At 38.9% G+C, this 22,060-nt stretch overlaps 1 protein-coding gene across 4 annotated transcripts in view; it reads left to right on the forward strand.

Moving 5' to 3' along the window:
* aplp2 (amyloid beta (A4) precursor-like protein 2) overlaps nt 1–22,060 on the forward strand; it is an 82,232-nt gene that overhangs the window by 15,556 nt on the left and 44,616 nt on the right. The window lies entirely within an intron of this gene.

Genomic DNA, 22,060 nt, shown 5'->3' on the forward strand with positions numbered 1-22,060 from the left:
GCAATTGTGATGCACGCGACCTAGTTTAAACGAATACTAAGACAATTTTGTCACTCATAACTTCTGGAGAGAAATGTCACGGACACTGGACAAGGATAAAACTGTGTGTGCATGTTTTGAGCACCTGTGCGCGCGCATGCTGTGAAATCTCGTATACTTTGAAAGGTTGTGTGTTTGGCTGTATGCTTACGTTCGGGTGAAAACTCAAGTATATTTGGGGTTTAGGACAACCACTCAAATTTACTCCAGAAAATGTACAAAAATAGTGACCTTGTTAAATCAAGCCATCTCAGCCCATGTTAATTATCACATATCACCAACTAAATAAAGCATTAACTGTCACCTCAAGCGTTTTTGATAGCACACATACTCACCTAAAGGATTATTAGGAACACCTGTTCAATTTCTCATTAATGCAATTATCTAATCAACCAATCACATGGCAGTTGCTTCAATGCATTTAGGGGTGTGGTCCTGGTCAAGTCAATCTCCTGAACTCCAAACTGAATTTCAGAATGGGAAAGAAAGGTGATATAAGCAATTTTGAGCGTGGCATGGTTGTTGGTGCCAGACGGGCCGGTCTGAGTATTTCACAATCTGCTCAGTTACTGGGATTTTCACGTACAACCATTTCTAGGGTTTACAAAGTGAAAAGGGAAAAACATCCAGTATGCGGCAGTCCTGTGGGCGAAAATGCCTTGTTGATGCTAGAGGTCAGAGGAGAATGGGCCGACTGATTCAAGCTGATAGAAGAGCAACTTTGACTGAAATAACCACTCGTTACAACCGAGGTATGCAGCAAAGCATTTGTGAAGCCACAACACGCACAACCTTGAGGCGGATGGGCTACAACAGCAGAAGACCCCACCGGGTACCACTCATCTCCACTACAAATAGGAAAAAGAGGCTACAATTTGCACGAGCTCACCAAAATTGGACAGTTGAAGACTGGAAAAATGTTGCCTGGTCTGATGAGTCTCGATTTCTGTTGAGACATTCAGATGGTAGAGTCAGAATTTGGCGTAAACAGAATGAGAACATGGATCCATCATGCCTTGTTACCACTGTGCAGGCTGGTGGTGGTGGTGTAATGGTGTGGGGGATGTTTTCTTGGCATACTTTAGGCCCCTTAGTGCCAATCGTTTAAATGCCACGGCCTACCTGAGCATTGTTTCTGACCATGTCCATCCCTTTATGACCACCATGTACCCATCCTCTGATGGCTACGTCCAGCAGGATAATGCACCATGTCACAAAGCTCGAATCATTTCAAAATGGTTTCTTGAACATGACAATGAGTTCACTGAACTAAAACGGCCCCCACAGTCACCAGATCTCAACCCAAGAGCATCTTTGGGATGTGGTGGAACGGGAGCTTCGTGCCCTGGATGTGCATCCCACAAATCTCCATCAACTGCAAGATGCTATCCTATCAATATGGGCCAACATTTCTAAAGAATGCTTTCAGCACCTTGTTGAATCAATGCCACGTAGAATTAAGGCAGTTCTGAAGGCGAAAGGGGGTCAAACACAGGATTAGTATGGTGTTCCTAATAATCCTTTAGGTGAGTGTACGTTGCCACAGTGTCTATTCAATTTGTGCAGTCAAAATGCTCCCTTTCCATATGGTTTTGTTAGATTCCACGCCGCTGTTGCAACATGAACTAGATTCTCTCCATCAGTGAATCATTTAGAGTCATTTCTGAGTTAACAACAGAACTGTGAATCAGCAAATATATTGCTTCAAACAAAATGTGAATGTTTTGAGTGCATTATACACTGAAATCTAGCGAAAGATCCCCGTGTGCATGGTATAAACTCAGCAGGTTCTTGTCTTAAAGATACGGTCAATCTTTTTCTTTTTTAACAGCAACTCCCAAGCCTGCTGATCTTGACAGATTGTGGTTTATCACATTCCTCAGTGAGAGGCTTTTCATTATTAGTTGCTAATTATAATGAATTCCACTCTGCCAGCTGACTTCACCGTTCCTGCTACCCCCCAAAACGACTTCATCTTCATCCCATTCCTAATGTTTCATAGAGCTATTAAACACTGTGGCTTGAAGGCTCCACTGCTGCTGAAATAGTGCTTCACGTCGTGCTCCGTTTGAGCAGGAACAGGGTGTTTTGTTGTGGGGGCAGCAAGACGTTTTGGAACATTGTTTTTCTGCTTTACTGAGTCGATTTCCAGTGGCTTTGAGATTTTTATGTATTTTCTGTTGAGAGGGGGAGCTTTGTTTCAGGAGATTTCATGTACAGGTCGCAGAGACAGACTGGGCAGGAAGAGAGGAGGCCTGCGGCTGCGATTGAGCCATTTTTGGCTGCGTGGCCGCATGGATCCACAAACACGCATGACTCCGCTTCTCACCGTGCCTATTGGTGCGCACGGGTGAATCTCATGAAAACATGGGCAGTTCTTATTTCACTTCAAAATCTAGAGGGAAAAAAGTTTTAATGGTCCTCAAAAGGTTTAAATTTCCATATATAAATATCTTCCATGTATTCCAATATTCCATATATAAAGCTAAATAATATATTTATTTATTTATTTATTTTTGGTGTCCGTTGGTATTATATTATATTATATTATATTATATTATATTATATTATATTATATTATATTATATCAATCAACTTGCTGGTATTAGCCAGAATTTTCATAACAGCCCATGTAAACTTCATGTTGTGAAAGTAGCTCTCTATCAACCCCCTTTCTTTATGCGTGCAGTCCTGAAAAGGTCTCTCTGACTCTCTCACGTGGGTTTTATGTACTGCTCTAGTAATACACCACCCACGTCCACTTAAATCCATCTTTTCCTCAACCCTGCTGAAGAGACAAATACCCATGTCCAAATTACGTTCATCATAATTGTTCCTGCTGCAAGTTGAAGATGGCCGCCCTCCATTCTCTCCAGCACCTCAGGGAAAACTGTGTATGTGTGTGTGTGTGGCACAGAGGGATCTGCTTTTTTCCCCACTGCTTGTTGTATGTTCAGCAATAGGGGGTGGATCAAGGGACTCAATGATCCATTTAACCTCGACCTTGGAGGTTGTGAGAGGATGGCAGAGCAGAGAAGAGATTCATTCCTTTATTTCTTTCATTACATTCATTTTTCTTCCTTGACCTTCCTCCATTTATTTTTCTTCTGTATCAGTATTTCTTGTTTAGTCTGGCCATTCACCTAAAAAAAAGTATTCTGGTGGCACCATGGTACGGTGTTTGTATCATATCTGGTAATTCCATGGTAGTGAAGGATTTCTGTGGTGGGTGAAATACTTTCCCTATTATTTATTCATCCAGATAAGGCATCTTGAACGTATAAAGAAAACATCTAGTCCTATTTTTGCCCTGTTTAAAGTAGCATTCTTGCAGGTCCCTTTGAAAGAATGTACAGTGTTGGTAACAGATGGTAATTATTTACATGATACTTTGATGTATAACATCCATTTGAAATAGTATTTACATGATGGTACTCTAGTGCATTTAAAAAAAGCAAAAAACATGTCTAAAAACCCCCAAAACAAAATATATATTACCAAGTTGCAAGTCCAGTAATACTCATTGTATCCAAAATCCCCATGTCATTACTAGTGATGCATCAAAATTATTTCTTTTACAGAAACACTGGAAATAGTTTAATAATCAACACTCAGATCAGCTTGTTGTTTATAAGCCGTTTTATTTATGTTTTTCCATGGTTGAGACATGATTTTCAGTAAGTTGTACAGTTTCTTTCAACATACGTTCTGATGTTTATTTGTCCTTTAACTACCTAATAGTAAAGTGGAAGAGATGATCAGTTAACTGAGCGAACTGTCATGCCACATTAAAGAGCGCCAAAACAACATTTAGGCCCTACATAATAACATTTATGAATTTCGTTATAAAATTTACAGAATTAAAAAAATGTGACTTTAATATAAAAAGTAACAAAGCACAATGCTCATTATGATTTATTGGATGGTAGGTACACTACAAATAACGTTTAGCGACGTTTTGTTCACATCAGCATAGACTAAAAGATTGATTCTTGTTTCAGTTTTCAAAATCAGTTTGTTAAAATGAATGAATCTACAGATTTGAATCTACCTGTAGTAGCTTATGCTGCCTTCACAAGCTATTGGAATTATCGTAAATATGAGTTTACTAGTTAGAAATTGGATATGAATGCCCTCTCAAGACATATTTACTACTGGGAAACTCTGAGATAATTTTGATACCTGAGGTTCCGAGTTGGGCAGGACATACACTTTAAACATGGCTGAGTGGAGAACGATGACTGGTTTTTAAAAAATATGAATAACCATTTGAAGCATGTTTTATACACCGCAAAAATAGCATGCATTGACTGAAATTTCAGAATTGTCGGCAAGCTGACTATCTAGATAGCATTGTGAATGCTTATATGGTTGTCAACGAATGGGGACACTAGGCTACATTTTATTCAAACTTAAATGTCTTCAATACATTTTGTCTTTAATAAGATTTCCCCAAGATATAGGCAAGAATAAGCCTGGTGTCCTCCATGATTCGTTTTATTTCCGATAGCAAATCATTTGAACGCGGCAAGCTCATAATCACGACTTCACTGGAAAGTTTTCGATAGTACGTGAAGGCTGCATTGTCCACGAGTGAAATAGACGTTGACAAAACGCACAATCAGAGAAGAGAGATTTAAAATGTTTTGCTCAATGATTTTTGGTTGACGAAATTTGCATCTATAATTACTACGGTACCACCAGTATTACCACAGTACCATGTTTGGAAGCCCATTGTATTATATAAAAAAGCCATTGTATATGACATTGCCAGGGTACCATGTTTTGAAAAGTTTAGTATTACCATGGTGCTTTTTGGCACGGTTTAGCTCCAGTCCTGTTCTCTTTCTCTCGCTGTGTAAGGTGTTTTTGTGTGATATGGGAAAAGCTAGTGTTCTCTGATAAAACTGCTTCTATTTCACACACACCGACACACACACACACACTTACTCTCAGCTGGCATTGTCTTGCCCTTCTGTGGCTTTCAGAAATGGCACAGATGTGAGATTTTAAGAGGTTTTTCTCCTTGCTGTTCTCGCTGCTGGTCAGTCCTACTTCCTTAGTCTTTATTTCTTTTTCTCTTTCACTGTACTCTGTGTGCTCAACAATTAGAGGTGCACTAAGGGGTTAGTTTGGAATAGCATACTTCTGTTCTACTCACACTATTTCTTCAGGGTCTGTACTGTACACACAGTATGCTATATTTTTCCCTGACATGTATGACCATTTGCCAAAATGTGTGGTATACAGTGGAGCTCACTGCATGAAATACTATATCCCATAATTGGCCATCTCCTTCTTGAAATATTATATGATCACACAACATATACGCAATACACAACTATATTTCTAAACTGGATGTCATTCGTTAAATTAAACATGAAATTTAATGAGTTAATCTGGCATCATGAAGCATACTTCTGTGCTGTTTGAAACATTTATAAAAAAAAAAAAAAAAAAAACTCTTTAAAGTAGGTCGATTAGGGTTGGGCGACGTCTACCAAATTGGCATATCAGATACACATAGTGTAAGTAACAAAGTTTACTCTATTCTTCTCCCAGTTCACTGGCCACCTACTTTCATGTATTTTGAGAGAAACTGATAAATTCACGTGCTGTAAATCTGACAGGACTCTGAACTGTGGCGCAAACAAACATGGCGGCGCCCATCTCACATAATAGATCAAGATCATTTGAAAATAATAAAATGGCTTTTCCCCCTTGATTTCATGTGTACATTATTTGAAACATTTGTCAAAAGTACTTTGCTTCTTCATGTGCTTTAGTGCATTGTCATTGTAGAAAGCATTTGATTGGATAAAAGTCTGTGTAGTGCAGGATGAGTCGTCAGCGAGCAGGGCTGTATATTTTTTGAATGCGACATGGACCAAAAACCACAAAACTCCAGTTTAGATCGAGTGGTCTCTTTAAGTAAAGAGCACAGACCTATGAGAGCTGTCAGGAACATCGTTGCTTGTGTACGTATGTGGCTTTATCATTGTGGATGTTCTGGCAGTCCTCAAAGCAGCAAACTTGTATTGTACTGGAAGCTGATAAGTACAGGACGTGGCTGCACTAGAGAATGAGAGTGAGAGAGAGATTGCTTGTGTCTGGCACAGTGAAGTGAGCACAGGTTGTTTCTCAGAAATCCCAAGGTCTATGCGCAGAGATTAGGCGGGCGAGCTGTCGGCCAGACGGAGCCCACGCTGCTGCTTAATCCTGTTCGTTTAAACAGCGAGAGACAAGCAAACAATACTGAAAACAAGCACGGTAAACGACTGCTTTCACAGTGGTGTTCACTAAGCCCCAAATCTCCACTTTACGATGCACTGGATTTCTCTGCTTAGACCTCAGGCCTGCTGCGGAGAGCAAGGTTAAAAGAGACCAAGCCATTTAGCATTCATGATTGCAAATAAAGAGTTTAGTCTTTACAACTCGGACAAGTAGGAATTACGATCATATCAAAACAAATTTATCACATCACCAACAGCACATGTGCCTTGGTGAGTGAAAGTCTCGAAAGCATGCAGACAGTGCAGAATACAATTAGACATACTTTACAGACCACAATATACACAATAAATATGCAAAAGGTACAAACTATACATATAATATAATTCGCATAATGCATGCTTTTGCAAAATGATAAGCTTCACGGTTGCTTTTAACCCTCCAGGATTTCATGCCCCTGGAATTCCATTGTAGATTTTTACAAATACACCCTCATCATTTACTCACCCTCATGTCATTCTTCACCTTTATGTGTTTCTTTCTTCTAGAGCAGTGGTTCCCAAACTTGTCCTGAAGGCACCCCAACACTGCACATTTTCTTTGTCTCCCTAATCAAACACCCATTAACCCATGTGATAATGAGCTGATGAGTTGAATCAGGTGTGTTTGATTAGGGAGACAAAGAAAACGTGCAGTGTTGGGGTGCCTTCAGGACAGGAGAACTAGAGAACACAAAAGAAGATATTTTGAAGAATGTCCATAAAATAAAAAGTCATTGGGGTCAAACACAACCTTGGACCCCATGCACTGACTTTTATTTTATGGACAAAAAACCCCAAAAAACATTCCAGACTATGTTCAGTGAGCTTCAGCGAATAATGAAAGATTTTTCACTTTTATGGCACGTTTACATGACTATGGTGTACTAAGGCCACATTTACACATAGCCGGGTATTTAGAGAAATGAATATTTCTCCCCCTCCGTTTTCAAAAATAACATCGTGCACACAACATCGTTTTCAAAAAAGTTGTCGTTTACATCAACCCGCATAAATACGCCGTCGAGCAACATCATAATTATGCCAGACCTATGGGCGGCAGTGTAGGGAGAAGGATAAAGCCATGCAAGCCAATCAGAATCGACAACAACGAATAGCACGAGCGACTTCCAGTTCCTTTCAAAACAACAGACATGGCGCGAGATTCGTTTGTGAGGACAGACAGCGAAGCAAATGCAAACAGGCCAAAAACGTTTGCACAAAAGTAAAAATGAGTACCACCTTAACAGCATCCATGATCAAATAGTAGCCAAACAAACTCTAAACATAGGGCGCTCACATAACACATAACCGGCGTTTTCAGAAATCTCCACTTTGGCCGGAGTTTTTAGAAAGAATCGTTTTCTTGGATAAAAACGGCGTTTTCGTGTAAATGACAGGCCAAAACGCAGGGAAATATCTGCGTTTTCCCATCGTGTAAACGGGGCCTAAAAATGGAAAAAAAATTCCTTTGTGTTTTTCGTGTACAGATGACAACATTGTCAAAACAAACACGACTAAAATCTCTGTATTATACTGCTAGACCAGTAGTTGGTGATGTCACTTTATATAGAAACACTGTGCATATAGACTGAACACGTAATACGCATGCGCATGACATCACAGTTTTCACAAATTTGCGTTTTTGTAGTTTACACAGAGACAATAATGGTATCATTTTCAAAAACCCGTTTTCAGGCCCCTCCAAAACGCAGTTGTCATGTAAATTAACGACCAAAATGCATACAATTTTTAGTTTTTAGTTAAAAACTGTGTCGTCTAAAAAGGGAGACCATCTGCAGCTCAATACTGTGGCGTAATGTTAATTTGTACTATCCATAATAAATAAACAATGAAACTTTTTTTGCTATTATTTGGAGCCATGTGTGGCTCGTCAGTAGACTCCAAACATGGAAAGCGTGTGTGAGGATTGACAGGAAAAAGGAAGAACCCCTGAGAGGAAGGAGGGACTCAAAAGGTGATGATCAGAGGAAGGAACACATACGATTTTGACGCCTGTGATGAGTGCAGTGTGGGTGACCGTCATGTTAAGGCTGGTTTAGTTGCGGTGGACTTGCCACTGTCACCTCCTGCGGGGAAGAAGTGCTGTTGTGTCTATTTCTGTCGTCAACATCTGGCGCGGTGAAGTCAGGAATGTAATCCTCTAAAGGGACACGTGGCTGCTAAGCCTGGATTGGGAAGGCCGAGAGGTTTCAACCTGTCACATGGCACAGAGACACTCGGGAGAAGGAAGCCGAGCAACAAAACAAGAGCACTCATGCATTTAAAAGTATGAGAATCTCACACGCCACTGTGGGAGAAGATGCTTGTGTCAGAGTTTTCTGTCAGGATGGGAATGCAGGTGGAAGGAGTGTGTGAAAGACAAGGCAGCAGCCCACAATCAAAACAGATTCTGTTGTTACAATGCCAGTTTATTTCAGGAGGACACATGGCTTTTTTTTTTCTTTTTTTTTCCTTACAATTTATGGGCCGTTTTTGCTTCTGTATCTTTAAAGGCAGCATGAAACGAAAGTTGTGATTTGTCTTTCTTCTCTGTTGTGATATATGTCTCTAAGTGAAACAAGACCTGATTGCGTCCATTGGCTATTGATTTGAATGGTTAGATCATTGTTGTTTGTTATTTTCAGAGAAGAGATGACTATGTGAAGTGGGGGAGGGGAGTTTTTTTAATTAAAGGGCACATGAGTTTTAAAAAGTACTGGAATAATAGCTCCATCTTCTTGGCCCGGTTGCAAGAAACCCCTTAAAGGGACAGTTCACCCGACAGTAGGACGAGGCGACTATGGCACAAACCGCCCGACACTAAACACTATCACTAGCTTACTTATTACTTCAGCATTACTATGATGGCTAAGTTGTAAAGATATGTAAACAGGCAGTCGGTCATATGTTGATATGCGTGTTGGTTGTGTCATCAAAAAGATAAATAAAGAAAGGGCAAGGCTTTTTTTTAATGATACATCCCCTTTAATGCAAATCACTGCTGTTATCAGCATCAAAAAACAATGGCACTGATTATTAAAACATCTGTAATGGTTTTTGCTGGTTTATGTGCAGTTGAGTTGATTGTTTTGTCTCAGCATGCCCGAAAACATTATAAGAAACAGATGTCTGAAGACAACAAGCAGATTCAAATGAATCCATCAGGCATTGATTATGTGACACGGACCTCAGTGCTTTCATTCGGCTGAAGATCGCTTGTTATTTGCGACAGCAGCCGGTGGTGCGTTTCCTTTTAAAGTGGAGCTTTCCGTTTTATTGCTCGCCTGTAGAATTTCGGCTTCCATCTGAGAGAAACGTTCAGCAGGCTCGCCGGAGTTGTGTTTTCACTGCAGTATATTGGATGTCGTTATGAGATGGTATTTTTAGTCCTCTCGACCGTCACGCTGAGAGAGGGGGACTTTCACAGAGGCCGGGAAGTTTTAAGAGAGTAAAAATGTATCTGAGTGATTTTGTTTTTTGTTCTCTCTCTCAACCCTTTTCTGCTTTCATGTCTTGTCTTGTCTGGTAGTGACAGCGATGGTTTCTAAACAGGTCATGTTGGCACTACTCTAACTATCTGCTGTCAAATGGCTCTTAAACTCTTCTGGATCAACACCCCGAGTCATGAATCGGTCTCGTTTGACGTTGTTCCATCTCTCACTCTTCCGTTGTTTTTATTCGCTCTGTCCATTTATGTCCATCCTAGAGACGGGACGGGTCATGACAATCATGGTTATCTTTAAATGGTAGATTTTCTTGTCTTTAAATTCATCCACTTTAACACATTTATGCTACAGCTTTACACATTCGGATAGACGACTTGAAAAAACCCCCACTCTACACCAGTCTAATGTCTCAATCTTCATCAAGCAGTGGGAAAGAGGCAGCCGTAATGTTGTAATTTGGCGACGTCTGGGACAGTCCCCCAGAGGCTGTGTTTGTGTGTGTGCTGAGACGTGTCAAGACTGACTATGTGTGTACAGTGTGTGTGTTTGTTGTAAGGTAAGAGGTTTTTTTTGAGACTGTGTGTCTGAAATGTATGTCAGTGAGTGCCGGAGGGGATAGAGCTTCTGCTCTGGTCTCTCTTCACTGCAGCCTCTCTTAGACACAAATAAAAACAACTACTTCTGTCATACAAATGCACTTTATTGCACTGTCCTTTTGTTTGTTTTCTTTTTCTTAAAATTAAAGTGACCTGAGGTAGTATGTAGAAGCTGAAAAGTGAAGCTTGTACTTTTGTTCAAGCCCTTGCATTAATTATGTATTATTTAGGCTATATATTTTATTATTTGTGCTGTAAAGTTTTCTAAATCTTTTTTCTTTAAGTTGAAACTACTGAAGTCCTGGTTATACATTATCACCTTAATTTATGTGGTGGAGTGTGGTCTGTATAAACAGTCCGTTACAGATTGTCACATCACGTCCCTTGCGTGGCATTCTTCTGTGTTTCGTGCGAAAGTTGAATGCTGGGTTTACTAACTCTATTTGATATATTTTTATATTTCATTTTTGAAAGGAACTAAAACGAGGCTGTTGTTTTGGGTTTTAATGTCAGGATGTTGTCTATGTAGACAGTAGTGCAGACAGCAAAGAAATTTACAAGGTGTAGGGTTACGAGTCCAATACGACACTTTCATTTTTGGTACTTGCCGATACTGATATTGATACCTGTATTTTCACTGCATTTGTAAAAAAAAAAAATATATATATGTATTGAATAGAGAAACCAAAAGAATATGAATCATATTAGTTGGCTTAATTTGTTCAGTAAATATATATTTCCTTCAGTTATTTTCATGCTTAAGCATGTTAAAATGTATTGGATGAGCGTTCACTGTTCATTTTATTGCTCTATCATATTTCATCTGTCATTTAATAGCACAGCAGCAGGTTTATTAGGCTGCTGTCCCTTTAGGATGCACGCATATAATATAGCCCCCCTCTCTCTCTCTCTCTCTCTCTCTCTCTCTCTCTTCTCTCTCTCTCTCTCTCTCTCTCTCTCTCTCTCTCTCTCTCTCTCTCTCTCTCTCTCTCTCTCTCTCTCTCTCTCTCTCTCTCTCTCTCTCTCTCTCTCTCTCTCCATTTACATATCCGACTGAACTACAAACTTTCCACTGATGTCTGTGAAAAAGGGATGCGCTCAACAAGCTCACGCTTCTGTGCCGATGTTACTATATTTTATTTAATATTTCACTAATTAGATACATTTACTTCATAGACTTCATAGACATACACCTAGTGACAGCACTGCTGTGCAGAGATTTCTCCTCGAGTCGAGGCAGGCCATATTATCGTCCTGCTTTTTCTGAGGTCTGGGCAAGGTAAACACGCTCCTTTTGCACTCCTACGCTCTTCTCTGACCTCTGCCGTCTCCTTTACACCAGGCTCGTAAAAGCTGGCTCGCCAAGCATACTGGAAGAGCGTGACCCGACTGACGGAGAGCGGCCCTTTCACCTCTGACCTCTGAATGCCCCTCAACACTTGAACTGCTCTCTATAAACAGCACAGTCATTTTTCCTAACCTTGCAGGCGAGAATTGAAATGAGAATGAAAAAAAACAACAACGTTGAGCAGTGTGTTTCAGAGCAAAGTCATTAACTTCAGTATCACAGTAAACCCCTGTTTGCTGTTTTGACTCTTCTATGACAGCTATGGAGAGAATAGCAAGTGAACGATAAAGCAATAGTTATTGGTATCTACCTATAAATATGTCAAATGTTTTAACTAACTGTAACTAACTTTCAGCGCAAGATTCTCTTCAAGTTGTCTGTGGTTGTCGTGAATGAGAAAACCAACTTTATAAGCAATAATGCCCAGTTGCAGGAACTGCATTATGAGTTACAAACTTCAGAAAGCAACAGTGCATTCAATTTTCTAAATTCCTTCTGGGATTTCGTTCCCTGTATGGGTTTGTTTGCACGAACAGGGTGTGTTCACATAATGTGTGTTTTCAGGATATTTTTGTGCGGGAAATTTTAGGTGTTGAATGTTGTTTTGGCTTTGGGGAAATGCAGTGTTCTCGATGTCTGCCAGAAGCACATCCGCACAGTACTGATCTCTCTCTCTCTTTGTTTGTGGATAGCTGAGATGCCACTGAGGTGTTTCCATAGAGATGAGGACATTTGAACAAGTCGTCACTTATGTCGGCAGAAGCCGTGCTCGAACACATGGGTCTGTGCTCTGACAGGAACTCTCTCTGTGACTCTGTGACTTGTTGCCCACACCGGCAGCATCCTTGCCTTAAAAATCTATATTTTTAACATAGTGCATCTTTTTGTATATATTATCTTTCTTTGTTCTTTCTCTGTCTGCCTTTCAATCACATATAGAGAGCATGTTGTTCAAGTCTTCATTCAACACACACCTATTTTCATTCTAAACTAATGAAATCTAATCTTTTAGTCATTACAGTTCCACCCAAACCGTGAATGTGGCCCTGTGATAAATTGGATCATTGTAATACACAGTTGTGTATGTGTGTGTGTGGGCTAATTTTTTTGTGAATAATGCCGAGATTAGATGTCATGTGATATAGTCCGTGCTTTTTTTGAGCTTTGCACCATTTCATGCTTGTATTCCCGGACCTTTTCCTCTTGTACTTTTCCCCTTTTTGTGTGTGTGTGTGTGTGTGGGCTAATTTTTGTGATAATGCTGAGATTAGGTGTCATGTGATATAGTCCAGGGTTTGTTGAGCTTTTGCACTGTTTCATGCTTGTATTCCTGGACCTTTTCCTCTTGTACTTTCCCCTTTTTGTGTGTGCGTGTGTGTGTGTGTGTGTGGGCACAAAAGTGTACTGTCAGACCTCTTGAGATGAAGGACTGAAGGCTAATGAACCATAGGGAGAGACACTCCAGCACTCTCAGGAGCTTTCACACATACTCTCATGAGTTCAGCTGTCCATGAGAATGTCACACGTCACGCTGAACGGGTTCACACTCCTGGAGCGATCGGCCTCTACTTCCTGTGACATTGGCCAAGTGTTCCAGAGGACACGGCGGCATGATTTATGGAGGTTTCTCAGCATTTTATGCATGCATGTGTGTTCTGTGCCCTAAAATGTATTTGGACACTTAAGACCTAAAAGTGTCTACATTTGTGATATTTTGTTGTCCTGTGCAATGAAGTGTTTGTGTATATTGTGGGGGACACTGTAGATTGTGTGTATTTGCGGTAGCTGAATATAATTCCATCTGATTTGACTCAGATTTTTACTGAAAAGTGAGTTTCTTGTTAGCTGAAGTTTTGTTTTCCTGTAACACTCTTGAGTTCTGGTTATTTGTGCGTTCCACAGCTTTAGGTCAGTAATAACGTCTCACTCCAGCAGTGATTTAGAAGCACTGAGTCACTCTGCAGCAGAGGAAGGGAACGGAGAAGTGATGCTTTCACAATCACCTTTTTCGCAATCCTCGAAAGGTCCTTCCTTTTTTACCAACGTCATGATTTAGTGGGGTTTTGTGTTGCTTTGGTGGCCTTCACACTGTATTGGAAAATGTTACCCCTTTTCCATATAGCTCTCTCTCTTTCAGGTTACTGTTGGTCTAACAGTAGTTTTCAGGTACATAATTAGAATAAACTAATCAAATGTAAAATAATACTGCAGATTCATTACTGTATAAATTAAATATAGATCTTTATAAAGTTACAAAAGTAATTCAGTCAATGGCAGTGAGTGAATACTTTCTTTTGCAGGTTTATTAGGCTGCTGTCCCTGCCCTTCTCTCTCTCTCTCTCTCTCTCTCTCTCTCTCTCTCTCTCTCTCTCTCTCTCTCTCTCTCTCTCTCTCTCTCTCTCTCTCTCTCTCTCTCTCTTATTTCTATATATCGCTTATTTCGTTTTCACAACTGACTCGTTTGGAGTGTTTGTTGGTGTATTGGTTAATTTAGGCCAGTGGTTCTTATAGTGTGGGGCACACAGGTACTATAGGGGGCCGTGGGAGATCAGCAAAAAAAATGAGAAAAAGCTATCGCAACTGCGTTCAAGTGCGTAAATTATAACATATAATATGAACACGCAATCATGCTTGAATCCGCACCAAAACAATCGCTCAAAGATCACCTGAACGAGGTGGTATCGGCCCGATTGAAAACTAACTCTGAAGCGGTTTGTGATTTTCAGGGATTGACGCAGAGGAACGTAAAGAGGTGAACAATCTTTCAACATAATTTAACATCAGTCTTAACAATTTGGGTGGGTCAGATATCTTAAGGTCCAGTTGATGACCATGTTATGTTTTTCTAAATCAGAGTGTTGAGTTAGTTTAGGAGTATTACCAGTATTCACACCAAACCGCTTTTCAAAAGTCATGCTAAAAGCCTGACAAAGATTTGAGGTTGCGGAGTGAATGTCGCCGTCTTGTCTGCAAATGTGACGTCAAGTCAGTCTCAGGACAATGGGATAGTTGTGACGCTCCACACACCTTTATCTTGCTCAAATTTGTGTAGGAACAGGCGGTCTTTTGTGACTTAGTGTGTCTGTTTGCTCAGATATGTGAAGCTAGCCTGATGTAAAGGTCAGGAAGATGTGAACCGACTGCTAAACCTTTGGAACAGGACATATTCAAAGTGAAAAGGCAAATGGTTTTGTCTTTCACGTCTGGCTTTGTGCTGTCTGTCAGCTTCCTGATTTATAACGCGTACAGTATTCACAGTGTTCCTGTAACACGTGACCATGAGAGCAGTGGATTAAACGGTCTAAACCACGGTTAAGCATTCTTTCACAGGGTCACACGCGAAGCATTGCATTCTGGGAATCCCAATGATGTGACAGGCTGGTGCAGCACCGGATTGGATTTTCATTAGGGGTGGGCTGTATGTCCGACATCTTATCACAGCATGAGTATATTACAGCAACTGATGTATCATGATGAAAATCCAACAAAATATATTTTTTTATACTAAATGACTTTGTAATACCTATTTATGGTTAATCCAGGCAGTCAACTATGATGTTAACAGCATATAATCTTTTTTTGCTTTTGTGCCTAACACCCTTTAATAGCAAGTTCATCCTCCTCATGACTTGTCTGGGACTTGTCCCGTTCTGTATTTTTGCATTACTCCATGTTTTATAGTAATTTTCATGTGTGAAGATCATAAAGCAGTTCTGCCCACTAATAAACACTAAAGTAGTAACAGTAGCACTTTACAGCGAGGTTCCTTTTGTTAGCATTAGTTAACAACATTTAATTAACATGAACATGGTTATTTTTTAAATCTTTATGATTCAGTTTAATAGTGAAAGTGAAAAATAGGGTACCTCAAAATAAGCTAAATCTTCAGCCTACACCTTTTTTGGTTAATATGTAAAATTATCTTTAATTATTATGGAATTGTGTATGAAGACTGAACTAAAGTACTACTACTACTAGCCTAAAGCATTTATTATTCTTCGTTAATGTTATTTTTAACATTTACTAATACATTATTAGAATCAAAAGTTGAATTTGTTCATATTGTTAATGAACAGTTGTATATTTATTAACTAACATGAATAAAAATGAATAAATATCGTAACAAATACGTGGCGTATTGAAAATGCATAGCATCAACTATAGGCCTATAACTTTATTATAAATTGTTTGCAAATCTCTACCTGTTGACACATTTCTGTGGTCACAAGTTATACAGTCATACCATCCAGCCCTTATTTTCATCTTGCCATTTTCCATGTTTTTGTTTTTGTTCCATGTTTTTTCAGAATTACCGCCCAGACCTGAGGTTGAGGGTTTTTTGTTGTCATCCTAAAAATACAGTCATGTTTTGTGCATTTTACATCTACAGTCTCGTCACAATTAGCACAAACAGGTGTCTGTGGTTACAAGAGATTTCAGAAGCTCATTGTGACCGTAATTCACAGTTGTGCTGTGTGGAGCAGACCGACACTGACTGTTTGGTCTGCTTCACGTCACCCCTGCAGTGCCCAGACGTGTTACGAGCAGCTCACAGATGGACAGACATTGTAAAAGTTGAATTAGACTGTGATGTGATTCCTGCGCTGGGCGTAAAGAGTCTCTGTTTGTGTTTTTAGGAGTTGCTGTCCAGGCTGAGGTGTGGGCTCTGTGTTTGTGGCCTGCAGGGTGATTTTCCCCATAGTTTAAAATAGAAAACCAAAGGCCACACACACACAAGGGATTGGATCTGCGGGGTGTTTCCAAACATCAGGCTCTGTCATAACTGCCCTTTCCTGTTGTGTGTGTGTGTACATGTTTTTCTATCCCGGTCGGCACTTAAACCTGAATGCACACAGACTCATGGGGACTCGTATCTAAATTGAGGACCCATGGGTTCACAAGCTTATAAATCATACAGAATGAGTTTTTGTTTGAAAATGTAAAAATGCAGAAAGTTGTGTGTGATGGGTAGGGTTAGTGTAAGGGGACAGAATATACAGTTTGTACAGTATAAAAACCATTACGTCTATGGAGAGTCTCCACAAAGATAGCGAACCATACGTGTGTGTGTGTGATACCATTAAATAGCTCTTTATATAGCTGTGCGAGGTCACTAATAATTAAATATTTAAGCAATGAAGTACCTATATGTTCTATATTATGAATATAGCCATGGCTAAAGCAGTCATTACAAAGCTGTTTCATCAGGTTAATGAAATATCAAGGACTCATTCAAATGTTATTAATTCATCATTTAAAAAAATGATCTTCAGCACATGAATTGAAACTGTTTTGGTGTAGTGAGGCTTTATGTCTGTTTCTGTAGTGATGAGACACTTTGGGTAGTTTTGTGATATATGATCTGCCCCTTTGCAGTAAAGATGTTTACAGGGGGATGTAAATCCTGCTTCATGCTGTAACATGGCTCTGGTTTGTTTTTATGGCAGATCTTAATGGCTCTTTCTGTTTAGTATTGTAAAAATAACATTAGTATTATTATCAAATAAAACAGAAATGAAATTAAAGAAATGTTTGAATAAGACACATATTAAACTAATTAAATAAAATGCAAAAAGTATAATGAATTTAAATGATTATAAATTAATTAAAATCAGATTATATTATTAATCATGTTTATTTTTATTTATTTTATTTATATATTAATCTTGTATGCCAGAAATATTAAACACTACATATGATAATCACACACACGCATATATACAGTACTGTGAAAAAGTCTTAGGCACGTTAGTATTTTTATATATTTTTCTGTAGTGTGTCAGTAGGAAATATTAGTTTACATTCCAAACATTCCTTTTGCCATTTAATTTTAATAATCCAGTGAGATTTCTGTGTGCTCATTTTGCTCAAGGAGTCTGACAACAGCCGGTATGATCTGATCTCACCATTATAGAGTCAGGAACGTTTCTTCAAGTGTTTTGAAGACGTTCCCGCAGTTCTTCTGGATATAGTCGGTTTCTTCATGTAATCCCAGACGGACTCTACGATGGTGAGATCAGATCACACCGACTGCTGTCAGACTCCTTGTGCATACAAAAATCTCACTGGATTATTATAATTAATGGCAAAAGGGATATTTGAGAATGTAAACTGATATTTCCTACTGTATTAGGAATAAATAAATACATTTAAAAAAGGTTAATTTAACCAAAAATTAATCTTGGTAATAAAATATAGTAACGGAATCCCTCTTATTTTGGCAGACGGAGACTTCTCTCTCTTTATAGTGATATTTAACATGCGGTTGTGTCCTGCGCTACGGGATATAGTCGGATAGGGAGTGTTTTCTCATGTCTGTGTGAGTAGCAGCAGTAACACAGAATGACCAGAGCCACAGGAAGCTCGTCTGCTACGTTTCCGTACAGGGCCGGCAGGATTTATTGTGAAAGTGTGTGTCTGAACTATTAGCAAATATAAAGGGGGAAGAGAGAAGAAACGAAACTAGGAGAGTGTGCTTGTGCTGAATGAGGTCAGTTTTGCTGGAATGAGAGACTCATTTTCACACAAGGTCTCTGTTGTTCGTGTTTGTTCACTAGTGACGCCAATATCCAAATCTCTCTCTCATTAGCGTCCCCATGTTTCATTCCAGGAATCCGGCCCATTGCTTGCTTCCTCTTCCAGTTCTGAACACAGTGGCTACGTGTGTGTGTGTGTGTGTGTGTGTGTGTGTGTGTGTGTGTGTGTGTGTGTGTGTGTGTGTGTGTGTGTGTGTGTGTGTGTGCAAGCTTGTGCGTCTACTCTAAAGTAAATTTTATGCCTTCAGCACATTGGAGATTAGGACACGTTAGCATGCTACCTTCTCATGGGTACATTTGCTTTCGCACTGATTCTGATTCTTCCCGAGAGGCTTCATCCACTACTTTTGAGTGTGTGTGTGTGTCAGTCAAAGTTTAAGTGCCGTTGAAATGGACTGCCGCTTGCCATCTTCCACTTACTGCTGCTCTTGCACTTAAAGCTGGAGTATTTTTGCTCTCACTGGTCATTGTTACTGGCCCCTTTTCTTTCTGTCTGTTCCATCACCTCTGTCCTCCTTTTCTGATCTCCTGCCCCGTCTCTCTCCCTCCTGGTGAAAACAGGCACCCGGATTCTGTATTCTGTCTCTATTTCATCTCTTTTGCTTCCCTGTTGTGTCCTGTCGCAGTGTTCAGCAGCCATAACATTACAAATGTGCCTCAGGCTGATGTTTCCAAAGAAAGAATGAGAAATGAGAAAACAGGCAAGGGTTGCAAAGTCATCCAAAAGTTGACTAAAAAATTAATATTTAATTTTAAAATATTTAAATTATTATTACATAATAATAAAATGTATTTATGTATGTTTGGAGTATAAATGCTATTTTGTAGCTTTACATTTTTTTTTTTTTTTTTTTTTTAAAGAATTTATAAATAATAAATTTGTATATGTAAAATTGTAATGGTAGTAGCATATACTATTCTTATAGCTTTAATGCTTTAATATTTTCTTTATCATTTAATAGTATAATTTAATAGTATTAATAATTATGTATGCATATTCTTTTGTAGCTTTAACATTTTTTTTTTTTTTTTTTTACTTGTCAATACTTTAAAATTCTTAATTATTGATTAAAGGGTTACGTTTTAGAATGCGCATGTGTATATTTTGTATTCATGATATTCATCAAACTGCAGTATTGATGACAAAAACCCTCCTATAAACAACCCTATTTTAAGGTATGAATTTTAAGACGCAAGTTTTCACTCTGTTAAAGAAGTTTCACCTCTAAAGTCATCCCATTTGAAGCATCACCAGCCATCAAAGTGCCGCTTTTGTAATAAATTCACTGCCTTATTTCAAGCCTATTACTGTCAAGACTTCAAATCATCTACTGTGACTAATGTTTCCATTTATTATGTGTAATCCATTTTTGTGATAGTTTTGCATAGTCATGATTTATAGGGATTTATCTGGGTTATCTCTCAGTTACCCCACTGAAGGACAGCACTGAGGGTACACATACTGCTAAGAAATGCTTTTGATCAGCTTAATTTTACAGGGCTTCATTAATTAAAGCATCTTTCACAACCCATTTTTCATTTAACCAGGTGGAACAGGAAATTCAGCTGGAAAAAATATGTGATGGGTCTTGATTTTATCCATCGTGGTCATTAGTTGATTGGATTGTCCATTACACACCAGAATTGAGGTTGGTGTTTGTTGGGGAGAGATTGAAAAGTAACTGGGATTTGCGTGACTTCGGAGCAGAGAGTTTTCCGAGTGGAAGGAATGAGGCAGGGAGGTGTGGATGAACGGTGTTGTGGAGGAAAGATGAAGCTGTCAAGTCTGTCGTTTGACTGTGTGTGGTTTACTGGGCTGTCCTCGCCCTCCTCTTAGCTGTTTTACAATGTTGTTACTCTCTCTCCATACTAATCCTTTGCTTTTCCTTTCCTCTCTCTTTCCACACTTCTTTCCATTTTAAAGCTAGGATGATCCGCCCATTTACTGAACTTTTGGCTTACTGAAAGTCTTAATGTTACACTGATTTATAAACTAGTTACTTGAACGGTTGAGGTTATTGTGGTAATCTTTTATTTTAATTGTATTTTCAAGGTTCATTTTTATTATAATTTGTGTTACTAATAATATTACTATACTACACAATTATTACTATATATATATATATATATATATATATATATATATATATATATATATATATATATATATTTTTTTTTTTTATATATATATATATAAAATTTTTGTTAACTTTATTTACATTTTTTTATATATATATATTTTTAGTCATTTTTATTTTATTTTGACCAGTAAATCAGCATATAAGAATGATTTCTGAAGGATCATGTGACACTGAAGACTGGAATAATGATGCTGAAAATTCAGCTTTGCATCACAGGATTAAATTACATTTTAAACTGTAATAATATTTCACTTTAATCAAATAAATGCAGCCTTGGTGAGAACAGACTTTCTTTCAAAAACATTATAATTATATCCACCCCATAAATACACACACAAATGTGTTTGAGTAGCATGTCTCAACACAGCGATCAACTCACTTTGTTTGGCATCTTCACACAAAGTTCAACATGTCTGGGCCGTGACCCGACCCCCCGCACTTCTCCAGGCTGCGTCGATCTTTAGGCGGCCAAGAAAGAACACAAGGTTTGGGGAAAATGCAAACGCCTCTTTTAATTGCCCCGTGATTACTCCAGTTTGTTAACATTTTAGAAGTGTAATCTTACGGTCACCCAGAATGAATCTTAAACTTTCATCATAGTTGAGAGATGTTTGTGTAGACCTTTAATGACAGGCCGGGTGTAGCTGCTTCCCGTTTCAGGAAAAGAGGAAGAACATGGTAATGTAAACGAAAGTGTCTCCTATCTACAGGAAGGACAAAAAGGGGTGAGAGGAGGGAAACTTCACTCGTTTCACGGAGGTGGGGGATTTTGCTTGATCTAGTGAAACCAGGTTTAGGGCTTTTTTTTTGGTTATGAAATTCAAAAATCTCACCTTCTGTGACCTTAATGGCAAACATGACAGACAAACCTGTTTACCAATGCAAAAACATCCTAGATACCGAGCGAAAACCCCAGCCGTCAGGGACTTTTTGCTGTTACCTGACCTCTGGTTAGTAAATGTTTAGCGGCGGTTCTACTGCTATGAGTTGTGCAGTGAAGTGGGCATCATCAACCTCAGCCATCGGCAGGAAATGATGCGTTAAGAGGCTGTCGGACATCTTCGTTTTGTCCCTGGAGTGTGTTGAGCGATTCAGAGAGTCATCAGGAAGGTCACAGTGTGTGTTTTGAGGCATGAATGTGTGCTGAGAACAAGCATGGATGGGACAGACAAACTCTCAATGCGATCAAGCATGTATAAACTAAATCAAATTCAAATCCGTTTGATATGGCAAACGATAACCCCAGAGCACAAGGAATATGCCTCTAGAGATAATGTCTGCTTCAATTTGTCATCATTATGTTTTTTTTCTGCTGACTCTAGGTAAGATCTTTCTTTATGAGAATAGACAGATGGGATGGGAACAAATTTCATGTTGGTTTGTTTTGTGGCCATATGCAAGGGAACATTTTGAAAAAAGTATATATAACATTTTGGCAGATATACGCATTTAAAAAAAAAATAGTTTTCTGGGAAAATGGACCGAATATAATGAAGAAAGTTTTTATTTTATTTATTTATTTATTTTATTACTTTCATATGTGAGAATGGAATCCTCAACTGACTATTAATAGCCAGAATGTGAAAAAATATATTGTTTTTTCTCCTTTGTCTCTGGGGAAGTGACATTTAAGACGTTATAAGAAAACTCATGTGTGATGTTTAGGCCCCCATGAGTGTATT

The sequence above is a fragment of the Rutilus rutilus genome (genome assembly GCF_951802725.1).
Source record: "Rutilus rutilus genome assembly, chromosome: 5".
NCBI lineage: Eukaryota > Metazoa > Chordata > Actinopteri > Cypriniformes > Leuciscidae > Rutilus > Rutilus rutilus.